The sequence below is a fragment of the Schistocerca cancellata genome, chromosome 12 (genome assembly GCF_023864275.1).
Source record: "Schistocerca cancellata isolate TAMUIC-IGC-003103 chromosome 12, iqSchCanc2.1, whole genome shotgun sequence".
Lineage (NCBI taxonomy): Eukaryota > Metazoa > Arthropoda > Insecta > Orthoptera > Acrididae > Schistocerca > Schistocerca cancellata.
In genome coordinates this window covers 70507300-70525507 of record NC_064637.1, presented here as the reverse complement: position 1 = coordinate 70525507, position 18208 = coordinate 70507300, and the positions used below count along the sequence as shown (strand labels likewise).

Genomic DNA, 18208 nt, shown 5'->3' with positions numbered 1-18208 from the left:
TTTACATGCTGATCATGGTGTGCTGCCAATAGGCTTAGTCATAATTACAATTGACATTGGTAAAAACAGCCATCTGACTGTGTCATATATAAAATAATACACGTATTAGATGTGGTCTGTGTCACCAGTGACAGGGCCGAGCGATTCTAGACGCTACAGTCTGGAACCACGCTGCTGCTACAGTCGCAGCCTCGAATCCTGCCTCAGGCATGAATGCGTGTGATGTCCTTAGGTCAGTTAGTTTTAACTACTAAGTTCTAATGGACTGATGACCTCAGAAGTTAAGTCCCATAGTGCTCAGAGCTATTTGAAGCATTTCAACGAGTCACAGATAAACATGTATGTTTATCCGTTACTGGTCACACACACCACATGTCAGCGCACACTCCGCTGCAGAGTGAAAATTTCCCCAGTCTGTGGCTAAGCCATGTCTCAGCAATATCCTTTCTTCCAGAATTGCTAGTCCTGCAAGTTAGCAGAGCTTCTGTGAAGTTTGGAAGGTAGTACATGAGATACTGTCGGAAGTAAAGCTGTGAGGACGGTTCGTGAGTCGTGTTTGGGTAGCTCAGCTCGTAGAGCACTTACCCGCAAAAGGCAAAGGTTCCGACTTGGACTCTCTCGGTCCGGGACACAGTTTTAGTATGCCGGGAAGTTTCAAATCAGAGCACACTCCGCTGCAGAGTGAATACTTTACTCTATTTTCGGTCTGTTTGGTTTGTTATAACATCATCTGCGACAATGCCCTCACATGGAGAGACATGGGGACGCTTAATGTACACAAGAACATTATCGAATATCATCGCTTCGGTGGTCCAGGTGTTACTGTGTGGGTAGGCAAAATACTGCATGGTTGTAATGAACTCCAAATACTATGAACACGGTACATTCTATGAGCACGCGTATTGTGACACTGCACTACTTTCCTTGTGCATCTTTTCAAGGGTGCATTCGGCCCTGACTTCATTTTTAATGTATAGCAATGCACGACCTCTTCGAGCACAGCAAGTGTAGCAGCTCTTTGAACGAGAGATTATTCAGCGAATCGACTGGCCTGTCCAGTACCCGGACTTACATCCCATCGAGAACATGTGGGACGCATTGGGGAGTCGTACTGCAGCACGTCCACATGCACCATCGACCATCCAGAAGCCGCGACAGTAGAGAAACAGGACGCCCTTCCTAGAGAACTCCTTGCCAACCTTGTGGTTAGCATGGGAGCACACTGAAGAGCATGCATTGCCAGCTGTAGATCTCACACACCATATTAAGAACCGAGCCCCACATTTTGTTATGTCCAGTACACCGTCATGCACAACCGCCTTGCTGCAATGGTAATACCTGTTCCCGTCAGATCACCGAAGTTGAAGCACTGTGGGGCGTAGAAAACACTTGGATGGGTGACGGACTGGTTGTGCTGAGCGCAGCTGGCAAGCAGGATGTACTCAGCCATTGTGAGGGCTGATAGGTAGCGGCTCCGGTCACGAAAAGTGACAGCAGCTGGGGGTGTGGTGTCCTGACCACGTGCCCCTTCACGTCCACATTCAGTCAAGCCTGTCGGCTGAGGATGATGTGGCGGTCGGTCGGCACCATAGGGCATTCTGAGGCCGGTACAGACGGAGTTTGGTTTTCCTTTTTTATTAGACTCTCATGAGCTGCAGTGCCTTCAGTTTATTACGTATGGTCCAAGTTCCATCGAGTTATGTTACTTCGCAGTTACGCATAAAGCGAAAGATCCTTCCATCCTTTAAGTTCACTCAGATTATCAGCACCGATTGCACTATGTTTCCTAATCACATTAAATGCATTGACGAACACTGAAATGAGCACAGTTGTTGTTGTTGTTGTTGTTGTTGTTGTGGTCTTCAGTCCTGAGACAGAGCTCTCCATGCTCCTCTATCCTGTGCAAGCTACATCATCTCCCAGTATGGTTTTTAAAATCGTTAAAATTTTTCTCAATTCTGCGCACATGCATTATCGACCTTTTAGTACACGTCATTCAATGTCGCCTCTTTGTCCTTTTCGTCTTTCTTCTGTCCCCGTGTGACCGCCATGCCACCATCCGTCGGTCCCACTGGAGTCTCTCTGGCACTGTGTCTCCACCCGCCTCTCGCGCCCTGATCACCTGAACACCACGAAAGGACTCACAGTAGCAAAATATGAATTTCGCGCGCTATACTAATGACGAGCGCAGCAGTTCCCTTCTGCATGGTGCTTTCGCAACCAAAACATTAAGTCGAAGTGACATGGAGTACGGGAGCAAATTCAGAAACTAATATACACTGAGGTCACAAAAGGTGTGGGTTAGCGATTTGTAAATTTTCAGCCGGTTTTAGTATCGCGTACTCTAAGCATAAAAAAATGGCTGTTAGCACTATGGGACTAGAAGTTATAACTACTTAAACCTAACTAACCTAAGGACATCGCACACATCCATGCCAGAGGCATGATTCGAACCAGCGACCGTAGCGGTCGCGCAGTTCCAGACTGTAGCGCCTAGAACCGCTCGGCCACTCCGGCCGGCTCTAAGCATAAAAGGACAGTGCATTGACAGAGCTGTCATTTGTACTCAGATGGTTCATGTGAAAAGGTTTCCGACTCACTTCTGGCCCCTGACTTTGAACGCGGAATGGCATTTGGAGCAAGACGCATGGACCATTACATTCAGGAAATCGTTAAACATTTCAGTATTCCGACACCCACAGTGTGAAGAGTGTGTCAAGAATATCAAATTTTTGGCATTACCTATCACTTCGGACAACGCAATGGCCGACGGCCTACACTTAATGACTGAGAGCAGCGGTGTTCAACGTAGAGTTTTCGGCGCTGACAAACAAGCAGCACTGCTTTAAATAACCACAGAAATCGATGTTGGACGGACGAAGAATTTGACGTTAATGGGATATGGCAGCAGACGACCGACGCGAGTGCCTTTGCTTACAGCACGACATCACCTTCAGCACCTGTCCTGGGCTCGCAACCATACTGGTTGGACACTAGGCGACTGGAAAACCATTACCCGTTTAGATGAATCCTGATTTCAGTTGGTAATAGCGGATTGTAGGGGCCGAGTGTGGTGCAGACCTCGCGGAGCTATGGACCCAAGTTGTCACAAGGCACTGAGCGAGTTAGCAGAGCATCCATAACGGTGTGAACTGTGTTTGCATGGAATTAACTGCGTCCCCTGGTCCAACTGGACCGATCATTGACTTTCGCTCTTAGGAGACCATTTACACTGAGAGGCACCCACATGCCTTGCTCATACTGCGGCATCGAGCAGTCAGGCCTGCAAGATGAGTGGTCTGCCAAGCGAGTGGATTCATTCTTATTTATCGAGTAATATTAACTCTCGTACTCTCAATTAAGTTACAAATTATCCTCCTGTATGAATAATACGCAACGGAAACGCACATCTGACTCAGTAATTTACAGAACCCTGACTGTTCACTACGCACTGGCAATACCACATTTTCTTTTTGTTTTTTATCTAACGGCTTTTATCAACACGTGGCCACCGCACTGAATATGAATGGCGCACACATTATAAATTCGGGACATCATGACAACATACAATTCGAAGGAAAAGTCCACCAATCTTTTTCTTTTCACTATCTTATTTATTACACAAATTCTATAACCTACAACAATAACACATGAGAAATTCCGCCCAGTGGGCATGGCTTTACATTGGTGAATCTCTATCTTATGGTCTCGTAATTATTTAACGCTACAGTGCACTTTCTGGAGAGGATGGTGGATCTTTTGCTATACCTCACACTTCGACTCTCACAACCATCATCACGAAACTTTCCTCCAGACCGAGCGGTACAAAAGGAACATGCATACCCACTACCTCTGAAACTACCTTGCTACTCTCCCATGCAAACCACACATACTTAAATTACATGACATACACCACACTGCAACATGAAATACAAAACAGGGAATAGTCACAACATTATCACTTTCAGCTTTCCCACTTCAATTAATATTTATCCCAGTTTCACACGACACTGCCCCACTTCGTAATTCTACTTTCCTACTGTGAACTCTGGAGATATATGCACGTCTTCCTGTGCAATGCAAGCCAAGTGGCGTTGCTGGATAGACGGCTGACTCACCTTGTTTCTCTCTCAGAGTGTTATAGTTTGAATCAAGTTTCACACGGAACCATATCTCGCAAAGTAATATTAAGAACATATTCATCACACACACGAGTCCTCAACTGATACCATGGACGAGTACTTCCCTTTATCCTTTGTCTCATGTACAGATTGAGACTCACACAGTACTCACCACGTGGAATTACGCGTCTCTAATTTCAAGTCCTGCACACACCATTTCTTAAATATTTCCAACTTACAGTACACACGCTAGTAATTCAGCTTAACTTAAGCACTCGGAAGTATTTCAACTTATTGCTACACGTGGTTTCATTGTGACCGTTGGTCACTTCCGAAGATTACTACGATCCCATTAATATTACCTGCCTGACATTTAATTCTCCCCACATAAGTTTCTGAAATAGAGAAATTATTATTTCAAACTACTCTTAAATATTCCACATGCATACCATGTCTCCACTCTTTTGTCTTTACGGAGCACAACTAAGACAGGTCTTAACAGCACAAGATCCAGCGGCAGAGTGCTGAAACATGGCCGTTCTTCAGGTCATCTCGCACCTCTGTCGAGGTGGGGTAAGATCATGCTACCGTATTGGTCAGCCAAATTTCAGGTGCTCAAAGCTCCAGTAAGTTTCATCTCTTTGCTTCCACCAAAGGTGGCCAAAGGATCGTCTCAAAGATGATCATATATTCACAGTCACTATCTGCGGTTAGCAGACGACCATACATTCATTCATTTCATAGATCTCACCAAACTGAATGTAGGGATTTATTTTGTGGGAGTGCACATGTGATCAATTAAATAAATAAATTGTCATTCTTTCCCACACTGGTATCCGGCTTCGCTATTTTAATTGAAATTGAGTTATTATTAGAAAAAAATATGTTGTTCAGACAAGAATAATGAAGTACGTTGTACCTATTTTCAATGTCGGGCGATGCTGTACGCTTTCAACACACAGTTACGGACTTCATGTACCCAAACTAAGATGGAAATATTATGGATGACAATGTGCCATGTCACCTTGCCACGGATGTTTACGATTCGGTTGGCCAGCCAGATCGCCCGACATTTATTGGATATAACAGAGAGGTCAGTTTGTGCATAAAATCCTGCACTGGCAACATCTTCGCATTTACGGACATCTATGGCTTAGTATTTCTGTAGGGGACTGCCAGAGACTTGTTGAGTCCATGCTACGTGGAGTTGCTGCAGTATGCCGGGCAAATGATATTAGGAGGTTAGTAATGCCAGTTCCTCGGGCGAGAAATAAAAATCAAAAATTAGCTCCCAATACCCCAAAGATTTCCCCCCTCCCCAAGTCCCAGATTCGCAGAAAAGTGAATAAGGGAACGAAGGTCCATTTATCACTATTATTAGGACAATAACAAGTAATTCAATCAGGAATCCAAGACTTGACAAATTAGCAATCTACGAAAGAAATATTAAATTTGAGTAAAATTAAAATCAAAATCATAATAAATCGCAAAATTAGCAAAAATTACCAATCACAAAGTAGAACCAATGATCCCAAAGAATACTCCGTGTGAGTACTCTCTGGGAATCGTGCGTAATGACTAAGTATAATTCAATGCATTGTCACTACGTTCCGAGAGTTAGACGAAGCAGGTCATACATTTGAATGCTCGTACATGTAGGCGCGCTTAGATTGTTTTTCAGATTGAATAATTGCGATCTATTATTACGCAGTAATACGATCTTCTGACTTCAGATATCACGGCATTAGAATTCGAACGGAAGACTTTTACCTACTAGAATAAAGTGAACTTTTAAGTAGATAATTGAACTAAACATTACTTAGACAGTGATTTAGGCAGCGAACACTGAGAGACAATTTTCATTCATAATAGCCAGTGGTTTATGGAACTTTTGTGATAGGTCCGAAGCATATAACTTAAATCCCCCCAACACCTGGGAAAGTTTTCTTCTCAAGGCTCGGTTAGGAAGTGACTGATATTGTGCAATAAAACACCCTCTCGTGCCAAGTCGTGCATTTGTGATTTAAAATTCTGTCAAATTATTGATATGAAACTCCCGAGTAATAACTACGCGCAGCGATAGTATTTGACTGTAGCGCTGGGCGCTTGTGTATTATCTTTGACTCAAATAACAAGCCCACTTCTACGATTTCTTAGATACTTAAAATTACGACCAGCTTGTAGGGAATTTGTTGTGGATGTGACTGTATTGGTTTTATCATTAATATGTCATAATTAATCAGTTAAACATCGATTACGATCGATTCATTACGATTCTTGGTGAAGGAAATCTCTCACGCACGTCGACATTTCGGTTCAGCACTGTTATTTTGTGTAACGTCGTCTTCGTAACTTGATAACGATCTCAACACTCTACCGACTGTCGCCGAGTTTTAGCCGAGGCCAAGTACAAATCAAACCAAATCATCAAGAAGAAGAGCCGTTATAGAGGTATCCCTTGACTTTTGTCACCTCAGTGAAAGTCGAAGTTAGGCGTTTGAGATTTCCAAGATATATTTACCTTCCCCACTGAATCAAGTATGTTAATTGCGCAATATCCGGCATATCAGACAAGTAAGTTACGCCGTATTGCGTCTTGAATGATCATAGGCAGAGATACTCTTGTGCCTGCAACATTCATTTTGCGTGGGGCCACCGGCCGCAGTCGCCGTGCGGTTCTAGGCGCTTCGGTCCGGAACCGCGCTGCTGCTACGGTCGCAGGTTCGAATCCTGCCTCGAGCATGGATGTGTGTGATGTCCTTAGGTTCGTTAGGTTCAAGTAGTTCTATGTGTAGGGGACTGATGACCTCACATGTTAAGTCCCATATGGCTCAGTCCCATTTGAACCATTTGCATAGGGACCATAAGAACAAAACAAGGGAGACGAACGCTAGTACACGGGCACGCCGCGAATTATTTTTTACCTCAGTTTATTTGCAAGTGGAGGAAGAAAGACAATTTGAATGATGAACTGCACCGGACACAGTGACACTCGAGTAAGGTGGCTCTTCTGAGTCGACACAGTAGCACCACCAGCATCCTCTACGTGGCGACCGAGGTGTGCGCACGCATCGCGGAGGCGGGTTTGCCGGACGCGGCCGTAAATCGCGCTAATACGGCGCCGTCGCTCGCCGCGTCGACAGCGACCATAAATCTGCGGGGCGCGCGCCCTGCGTCTGGCCTGTGGCTCACCTCTGCGAGGAGAAAGTGGCGCATCCCCTACAACACCTGTCCGCAAGCTGGTGCCCACCGTTGTTCACACCAACCACTGTGCATACGTATCCTCTAGAATTTACATCGTCTGCACGTGAAATAGTTTTCTGACTTAAGCGCTTTACAGGGAAGGGACCTAACAGGTATCATGTTTCCGCGTGCCTTTTGTTTTGCTATAGTTCCGATGGACAGGTGTACTACGTTCTTGAACAATTGTCTGAGAGTGTTTTGAACACTGTCGCCAGGAGTCTGTGAGCCGCGCGTGGCTTGTGTTCCCGCCATCATGTATTTTACTCCCTGTTTTTAATGTACTTCCAGCACACTATATTAATTTAAATTACCAATGTCGCTGAGTTGCTGCTTTGCCTGAACGTGACCGGCGCGCGCAGCGCGTATCGATATATCCCCTCTCGTAGTACCTTTGCTCGACTACTATTACTTCCCACTCCTTGTCTGTCGTAAGCCAGTCTGGTTCGCGAGTTCGGGCTGCCAGCGAGTTGTATCGCGTCTGGAGTGCAGTCCGGACCTGCCGGTCGGGGATTTGCAAAGCGGCACTAGTCGTGTGAAGCAGCAGTGAGGTCTGCGTCGACATGGCTCGCCCGACTATTGCCGCCACACATCACTTGAGCCGGGGAGCAGTCTTGGGTGGATCATCGTTCGGTCGTTCGACGCGTTTCGGCTCGCCGATCGTTCATGTGTCGGCTGTTTGTGTCTGCATCGACTGCAGATTTGTGTTCACGCGTGCTTAGTTGACGTTTTATCGTTCAGGTCTTCGTGCAAGTGTTGGTCAGGTTGTGGTTGCAGTTGGCGTTATTTCCACTGAAAACTATTTCAGATGTTGTCCGGCCAGTCGGTCGGTTGAGAGGTGGCACGAGCCCCCTCTCATATTTCTATCTTACGATTCTCCTCTCTAATTGCATGCGGTGGAAAGTTGCTATTCCTTCACACGCGGACTTCCCACGCAGCGTCTCTCGTCACCCGGGTGGTCCGGTGACAGGCGGGCTCTGCTGATTTTGAAAGGGTAAGCCGACGGGTGTGAGGGAGTCGAGTGAATGCTTTCCAGACGCCGACATTGTCAAGAGACACGCCCGCTGGGGCCTGAAGTAGTGGCTGGGCTAGAGGTTCCGTTACTTCGCAGAAACTTGGCGTAAACACTTTCTGGTGGGCTACCAGCGAGGCGTGGGAATGACTTGTGTACCCAGGCAGTTGTGGCGGAAAATTGCCGCACTTTCTGCAAAATAGTAACTGTGAGTGGCTTGCTCAGGGCATAGCTCCGTGACGTAGCAAAACCAGCGAAGAAATTGGCGCCAAGAATCCCCATTGGTGGAATGGTAGTGTTCCGGCAATAGAGTGGAATTTTCCGCCGGTTTTCGAGTTGCTGATTGGAACGGTTAACCACGGCCACTGTCGTGGGGGCGGGAATGTTCTGTGTTTGGTTTGTACGGGTGCTCTTGTGGAAGAGTCGGCTCTCGCCTTTCGGTCAGGTTAGGTTACAAGACTCAGCTCTCGCCGCTCTGGTCAGCCTGCTTCCGTCGGCTGTCTAATATACGTTTATTTAATTGTAACTGCTTGACGAAGTTGCTGAAGTTTCGACTTCAACGTAACTTTCCGAGTACAGTTGGCAATTGAGCGTTCTGCTTACAAGAGGCCTATGTTGTCTGTCTTGAGCAGTTTTGGCTAAAGTTGACTGTATCGGAGTTACTGTGTGACTTCGCTTGTTAAAATCAATCACTGTACCGTTAGTGATTGTGTGGCGGGCCTTCTTCGTCTCCCTCAGAGGCGCATTTGTATTGCTAGGAAGTCTTTAGTCTGGAACAACCAGACCAGGACAATTTGTTTCGGGCTATACTCGCGACATTATCATCACCACGACGGGACGTCAAAGCAACCAGCCATCGCTTCCAGTACGCCAGATCGTGTCCTTGCAGCTAAGAAGACAGCTTGGTAATGTACGTCCGCAGCACCAGCAAAGCAGGCATTTTTGCTGGGCGATGATCAGAGCTCAGCAGAGCGCGCCTGTTCGTCTTTTCTAACTTTGTTCTATCTTGGGTGTTCATTGTCTTAGTTCTCACTAATGTAGCAGCAATTAATGTTGGGTTAGCTGCGTGTCTCTCTGAAGATTTGAGTTGCTAGGAATTGGCTCCACATACCACTTCGTCATAAACGTCACAATCTAGTTTAGGGACAACTTCACCTTCACAGCGTTTATTTGAGTATCCAATTTGAGCCAATTTGATGTATTGTAAATGTTTCATGTGTTTTTGTTTATTACTTTGTGTTTAGTCTTAATAAATCGTGTTGTTATTTTGGACAGAACTTTCATTCTGTTAATCGGTAGAGCAACCCTATCATTTCTCACTACGTTAATGACACCTTCCTTTATTTAACTTATTTATCGAATTAAGTTATTGCAGGTGCCAAACTCTTTTTCTACTCCACTTGCAGGGTTTGTTACAGTCAGTTCGCGTATCTTTTTAATCCATGTGCAGCAGCAAAAGTCGGAGTTAGAATAGGGGGGGCTTAGAGCATCATTTACATTTGTAGATTCTAGAAGTATTTAGTGTTAAATACACTGCTAGCCCCGGCACCTCGCACGGTTGCTGCGGACCAGGGAAGTTATGACAGCGCGGTGCAGTCGGCTGGGTCCTCTGGCGGTCCCTGCGCATGTGGAAGCGTGTGTGGAGCTGTCCGATCGCTACGAGCTTCGTGGTTCGCCGACCCAGGACGTCAAAGTTGAGTAGTGGTTTCAACTACCCAAGCCACGCCCATTCATGTTGTGGTGGTTCGTTTCGGTGGTTCGCTGCTGGGGAGGTTTTCCTGTGAGCAACAACGAGTGTTTCTGTTGCTGAGATTTAGCCGCCATGCACTACTGCGATTAATTGTATTAGTTGACTACAATTCAAGTGCACCAGCGGAATTTTGTGTCTTGTGGCCGTTAGTATTCTGGTTACCTTGAGAGGCACCCGCATGCCTTGCTCATACTGTGGCATCAAGCAGTCAGGCCTGCAAGACGGGTGGTCTGCCAAGCGAGTGGATTCATTCTTATTTATCGAGTAACATGAACTCTCGTACTCTCAATTAAGTTACAAATTATCCTCCTATATGCATAATACGCAACGGAAACGCACATCTGACTATCAGTAATTTACAGAACCCTGACTCTTCACTACGCACTGGCAATACCACATTTTCTTTTTGTCTTTTATCTAACGGCTTTTATCAGCACGTGGCCACCGCAATGAATATGAATGGCGCATACATTATAAATTCGAGACATCATGACAACATACAATTCGAAGGAAAAATCCACCAATCTTTTTTTTTTTTCACTATCTTATTTATTCCGATAAATTCTATAACCTAAACACACAAATTCTATAACCTACAACTATAACACATGAGAAATTCCGCCCAGTGGGCATGGCTTTACATTGGTGAATCTCTATCTTATGGTCTCGTAATTATTTAACGCTACAGTGCACTTTCTGGATAGGGTGGTGGACCTTTTATTATTTCTCACACTTCGACTCTCACAATCATCATCACGAAACTTTCCTCCACACCGAGCGGTACAGAAGGAACAAGCATAAGCCACTAATCTTTTGAAACTACCTTGCTACTCTCCCATGCAAACCACACATACTTAAATTACATGACATACACCACACTACAACATGAAATACAACACAGGGATTAGCCACAACATTATCACTTTCAACTTTCCCACTTCAATTAATATTTATCCCAGATTCACACGACACTGCCCCACTTTGTAATTCTACTTTCCTACTATTAACTCTGGAGATATATGCACATCTTCCTGTGCAATCCAAGCCAAGTGTCGTTGCTGGATAGACGGCCGACTCACCTTGCTTCTCTCTCAGAGTTTTATTGATTGAATCAAGCGTCACCGGAATCATATCATGCAAAGTAATATTAAGAACATATTCATCACACACGCGAGTCCTCAACTGATACCATGGACGAGTACTTCTCTCTATCTTTTGTCTCATACACAGTTTGAGGCTCACACAGTACTCACCACGTGGAAGTACTCGTCTCTAATTTCAAGTCTTGCACACGCCATTTCTTAAATATTTCGTCTTATGGTACACACGCTATTTCTTAAATATTTCAACTTATTGTACACACGCTAGTAATTCAGCTTAACACACGGAAGTATTTCAACTTATTGCTACACGTGGTTTCATTGTGACCGTTGGTCGCTTCCGAAGATTACTACCATCCCATTAATATTACCTGCCTGACATTTAATTCTCCCCACAAAAGTTCGTGAAATAGAGAAATTATTATTTCAAACTACTCTTAAATATTCCACATGCATACCATGTCTCTACTCTTTTGTCTTTATGGAGCACAACTAAGACAGGTCTTAACAGCACAAGATCCAGCGGCAGAGTGCCGAAACACGGCCGTTCTTCAGGTTTTCTCGCACCTCTGTCGAAGTGGGGGAGCACCTTGCTACCATATTGGTCAGCCACATTTCAGGCGCTCAAAGCTCAGGTAAATTTCATCTCTTTGGTCCCACCAAAGGTGGCCAAAGGGTCGTCTCAAAGATGATCATATATTCACATTCACTATCTGCGGTTAGCAGACGACCATATATTCATTAATTTCACAGATCTCACCAAACCGGATGTAGGGATTTATTTTCAGGGAGTGCACATGTGATCAATTAAATAAATAAATTGTCATTCTTTCCCACACTGGTATCCGGCTTCGTTGTATTAATTGAAATTGAGTTATTTTACAAAAAAAAAGTGTTGTTCTGACAAAAATAATGAAGTATGTTGTACCTATTTTCAATGTCGGGCGGTACTGTACCCTTTCAACCTGCCCTGTGTAGCGAAGTACGTTCAGGCGGTGTTCGTTTTGGGTGAAGTTGACTATAATACCGTATTTCAAATTCAACTGTACCAGAGGAATTTACTGCCTTGTGGCCGTCAGTGTTCCGGTTAATGTCCTGGCCACTGACGTGATCTCAGGCAGCGTCCTTTCCTCACCTGTTATCGCTGTTCACCATGGTGTGTAGTTTTTACAGATAATACACATTTAATTGTGGATAATCACGTTCGTAACTTTTGGTGTTTGAGTTCTCATGGACCGATTGGTGGCAAGGAAGTCGTTTTGTCGGCCGGTCCGTGGCTCTCCCCAGGTTGGGTTCCGACAGATCAAGTGTAGTTGTGCTGTCTCACCTAAGTGAATTCTTCGTTGTCCTTCTCACCAGTGTTAATTGTCTGTTTATAATCCATCACAGACAACGATTTAAAAATTCTTGTTTTTACTGGATTTTATGTATTTTTGAATTTTTAGAATGAATTAAATCCTTATTCTAAAAAAAAAAGCCTTCTGCCTTTGAAGGGTTATGGTAATTTATTTTAAAATCTTGAAAATTTTATTGTGGGCCTTCAGCCATTTGTATTGCATCTTCTTTGTGTTTGTCTGTTCATCCTTGCCTTGAGGCTCTCAGTTGCAATTTTAACTGCCTGTTTTTACCACTTGAGATTTACACCACGGCGATTTAATTATAAGAATGCGTTTTGTCCGAAGCTTGCATAAAACAAAAAGTACGCCCACAGTACACACCAATACGAATCTCTCATGTAAGTAACGTGGTAGTTAGACTAAGACTGCGTTGATTGTCATCCGTCAGCTGCATGCGTAATGGGTTGGTACAATATTCACATTAAGGTTGTGACCCAGCCGTAAACGCTTTTGTTTAAATTCATTTCCTGAATAAGTCACCAGGGCAGATCGAAGGATGAAAGGGACATCAGAGTTAAACGTCCTGTCCACACTGTGGTCATTGTAGATGGAGCTGACAGATTGCGAAGGAGGGAAGAAAATCAACTGGGCAGATTAAATGTATTAGAAGGGGAGGGGCAAATAAGCTATGCCATACTGTCAGATTTCATGGGAGTTAATGATCCCATGATCACTCTTAGCGATGTTTTCGTCGAGACAAATCGTCAGGGAAGACTAAAGAAATGGCTCTGTTAAAGACTGTCTTTTGAGTTTTAATAAGACAGTTGGTGCTCATACGGCCATATTAAGTTTCATAGATATTTGTTACCTAAGCACTCCGTCTTCAGGCCAAAGTGCCCCACCGGGGCCATCCGACCGCCGTGTCATGCTCAGCTGAGGGTACGGTTAGGAGGGGCGTGTGGTCAGCACACCGCTCTCCCAGTCGTTATGATTGTTTTCTCTGACCGGAGCCGCTACTATTCTGTCGAGTAGCTACTCAATTGGCATCACGAGGCTGAGTTCACCCCGAAAAATGGCAACAGCGCATGGCGACCTGCATGGTCACCCATCCAAGTGCCGGCCACGCCCGACAGCGCTTAACTTCGGTGATCTGACGGGAACCGGTGTATCCACTACGGCAAGGCCGTTGCCTATTTGTTACCTTTGTTTTATGAAATTTTCAAATAACTGAGATATACATCTAGTTTGTTCTAATGAGACAAAGCATAAAATAATTAAGTCACTGCATCATAGTCATAAATATTTCTCTACCAAAAGTTTACTTTTATGCCACATTAGAAGCGTATTGTAGCGTGCGAAGTATTGTGATTTGTTGTACAATTACAGCGAGATAACATTTACTTACTTATTATCAATGTAACATGAGGTTTTATTTAGACACTACTGTTAAAGAAATCTCCACCTGGGAACGTGTAGCAATGTTGTCTGTCAAGCAGTGTAAATGACACTAAGTTGCAGATGGTTTGCCCGCATCTCGTGGTCGTGCGGTAGCGTTCTCGCTTCCCACGCCCGGGTTCCCGGGTTCGATTCCCGGCGGGGTCAGGGATTTTCTCTGCCTCCTGATGGCTGGGTATTGTGTGCTGCCCTTAGGTTAGTTAGGTTTAAGTAGTTCTAAATTCTAGGGGACTGATGACCATAGATGTTAAGTGCTCAGAGCCATTTGAATCATTTTTTGCAGATGGTTTATCGAATCTAACTCTACTGCTATTCGAGGTGGCACCACTTTCCTTAAAGTAAAATGAACAGTTTTGTCACACAATACAATCCGCACACAAGACTAATATATTTCTACTGTCAAAATACACTCCTAGAAATGGAAAAAAGAACACATTGACACCGGTGTGTCAGACCCACCATACTTGCTCCGGACACTGCGAGAGGGCTGTACAAGCAATGATCACACGCACGGCACAGCGGACACACATGGAACCGTGGTGTTGGCCGTCGAATGGCGCTAGCTGCGCAGCATTTGTGCATCGCCGCCGTCAGTGTCAGCCAGTTTGCCGTGGCGTACGGAGCTCCATCGCTGTCTTTAACACTGGTAGCATGCCGCGACAGCGTGGACGTGAACCGTATGTGCAGTTGACGGACTTTGAGCGAGGGCGTATAGTGGGCATGCGGGAGGCCGGGTGGACGTACCGCCGAATTGCTCAACACGTGGGGCGTGAGGTCTCCACAGTACATCGATGTTGTCGCCAGTGGTCGGCGGAAGGTGCACGTGCCCGTCGACCTGGGACCGGACCGCAGCGACGCACGGATGCACGCCAAGACCGTAGGATCCTACGCAGTGCCGTAGGGGACCGCACCGCCACTTCCCAGCAAATTAGGGACACTGTTGCTCCTGGGGTATCGGCGAGGACCATTCGCAACCGTCTCCATGAAGCTGGGCTACGGTCCCGCACACCGTTAGGCCGTCTTCCGCTCACGCCCCAACATCGTGCAGCCCGCCTCCAGTGGTGTCGCGACAGGCGTGAATGGAGGGACGAATGGAGACGTGTCGTCTTCAGCGATGAGAGTCGCTTCTGCCTTGGTGCCAATGATGGTCGTATGCGTGTTTGGCGCCGTGCAGGTGAGCGCCACAATCAGGACTGCATACGACCGAGGCACACAGGGCCAACACCCGGCATCATGGTGTGGGGAGCGATCTCCTACACTGGCCGTACACCACTGGTGATCGTCGAGGGGACACTGAATAGTGCACGGTACATCCAAACCGTCATCGAACCCATCGTTCTACCATTCCTAGACCGGCAAGGGAACTTGCTGTTCCAACAGGACAATGCACGTCCGCATGTATCCCGTGCCACCCAACGTGCTCTAGAAGGTGTAAGTCAACCACCCTGGCCAGCAAGATCTCCGGATCTGTCCCCCATTGAGCATGTTTGGGACTGGATGAAGCGTCGTCTCACGCGGTCTGCACGTCCAGCACGAACGCTGGTCCAACTGAGGCGCCAGGTGGAAATGGCATGGCAAGCCGTTCCACAGGACTACATCCAGCATCTCTACGATCGTCTCCATGGGAGAATAGCAGCCTGCATTGCTGCGAAAGGTGGATATACACTGTACTAGTGCCGACATTGTGCATGCTCTGTTGCCTGTGTCTATGTGCCTGTGGTTCTGTCAGTGTGATCATGTGATGTATCTGACCCCAGCAATGTGTCAATAAAGTTTCCCCTTCCTTTGACAATGAATTCACGGTGTTCTTATTTCAATTTCCAGGAGTGTAATTCATAAAATTTGTTACGAAATAACCAGGCTTCATACATCAGCAGATAACAATTTATATCACGTAAGATGCTATTTGCACTATATTTAAAGATTATTCACAATCTAAGACGAATTTACTAGCTCAAAGTGGGTCCTGGGCCACCAATACACAATTATTATCGCAAGTATCACCAACAACATTTATGTCCTTATAGAAGATCAGTTTAAAACGGCCGCTGCAATATTTCACTAAGATGGCGGCAAAAATAAGACAATCACTTACCGATTCTGCTTCAGGCCCTGTTTTACTACTAACAGGTATTATATACATGTACGCTACTGGCCATTAAAATTGCTACACTAAGAAGAAATGCAGATGATAAACGGGTATTCACTGGACAAATATATTGTACTAGAACTGACATGTGATTACACTTCCACGCAATTTGGGTGCATAGATCCTGAGAAATCAGCAACAAGAACAACCGCCTCTGGCCGTAATAACGGTATTGATACGCCTGGGCATTGAGTCAAACAGAGCCTGGATGGCGTGTACAGGTACAGCTGCCCATGCAGCTTCAAGACGATACCACAGTTCATCAAGAGTAGTGACTGGCGTATTGTGACGAGCCTGTTCCTCGGTCACCATTGACCATACGTTTTCAATTGGTGGGAGACCTCGAGAATGTGCTGGCCAGGGCAGCAGTCGAACATTTTCTGTATCCAGAAAGGCCCGTACAGGACTTGCAACATGCGGTCGTGCATTATCCTGCTGAAATGTAGGGTTTCACAGGGATCCAATGAAGGGTAGAGCCACGGGTCGTAACCCATCTGAAATGTAACGTCCACTTTTCAAAGTGCCGTCAATGCGAACAAGAGGTGACCGAGACGCGTAACCAATGCCACCCCATACCATCACGACAGGTAATACGCCAGTATGGCGATGACGAATACAGGCTTCCAATGTGCGTTCACCTCGATGTCGCCAAACACGGATTCATCCGAGAAAATGACGTATAGCCATTCGTGCACCCAGGTCCGTCGGTGAGTACACCACCGCAGGCGCTCCTGTCTGTGATGCAGCCTCAAGGGTAACCGCAGCCATGGTCTTCGAGCTGATAGTCCATGCTGCTGCAAACATCGTCGAACTGTTCGTGCAGATGGTTGTTGTCTTGCAAACGTCCCCATCTGTTGACTCAGGAATCGAGACGTGGCTGCACGATCCGTTACAGCCATGCGGATAAGATGCCTGTCATCTCGACTGCTAGCGATACGAGGCCGTTGTGATCCAGTACGGCGTTCCGTATTACCCTCCTGAACACACCGACTCCATATTCTGCTAACAGTCATTGGATCTCGACCAACGCGAGCACGAGTGGGTACCATTGTCAAAGCTTCTCCCTCTATTACTGGTGGCGGACTGGAGTCTCTGACCCTGAAGGCAACTTTTTTTCCAATTGTGGTATTTTTCCTCACTCTGGAAAACAGGATAAAAGGAAGAATGACCCATCCAGCAGCTTTGCAACGAGACGAAATTGTCACAGTTTCGCCATGTTCCTTTTGGAACATTACGAATGCTATTTAAATGCTTTCGGATGTGTATCTCTATGTAACTGCAACGTACAGACTTTATCAGCCATTTTGAAAATCTCTCGTGCAAGATCAACGTGTTGTTTTGACAAAGGAATTATGTAACTGCTCGAAATGGTCTTTAGGTATGAACCTGTTCAACTACCGCTTTCGGGCAGGGTTTGTCCTTTGAGCGTTTTCTAAGTTTGGTGCTCCTTGTCATAAAGTTTTCCAATCAGCAACGACAGTGGCGACTCGTGTATAGGCTATGTAGAACTGCAGCAGCCCCTGTTTCCTCTTGATATATTTTATTTTTGTTTTATTTTATTTTTATTTTATTTTTTCTTGACGTGAATTCTGCTTAACCACGAATGAAGTAACAAGAGATGTGGAATTAGATTATTATGCTACTTCCAGATATGCTATTTGATTAGTTTATTTCATTTATCTTAGTTTACGAAAATATGCGCATGCGTCCCCAAGAAAAGAGTTCTGTGACCACAAGTGAACTTCAACAGTTTAATTTTTCATAGCTGTCTCTCAGTGAGAAAGTTTCATTTACGAAAAGCTGTCATTCAGCTCCTGAGATACTAATATCTCTGACAGGCATAGGCAAAACCAAGGTGTTTATTCATAGCTTTATATGCAAACAGTCCGAGCTGGGAAACTGGCTTTGTGGCGTTGAAGTGAAATTGCGTTGTTCTCCTTTCCGAGTTTGCTTTTTGGAGTTACCGTAAAGTGGCCAAGCATGTTTTTCGAAATAGCAACAAACTGGAAGAAAAAGCTAAAAGGCATAATAATTCAAAGAAGAA

At 45.5% G+C, this 18208-nt stretch overlaps 1 pseudogene; it reads right to left on the bottom strand.

Moving 5' to 3' along the window:
- Positions 1-13633: 13633 nt before the first annotated feature.
- LOC126110072 (5S ribosomal RNA) lies at positions 13634-13751 on the bottom strand (annotated as a pseudogene).
- Positions 13752-18208: the final 4457 nt, after the last annotated feature.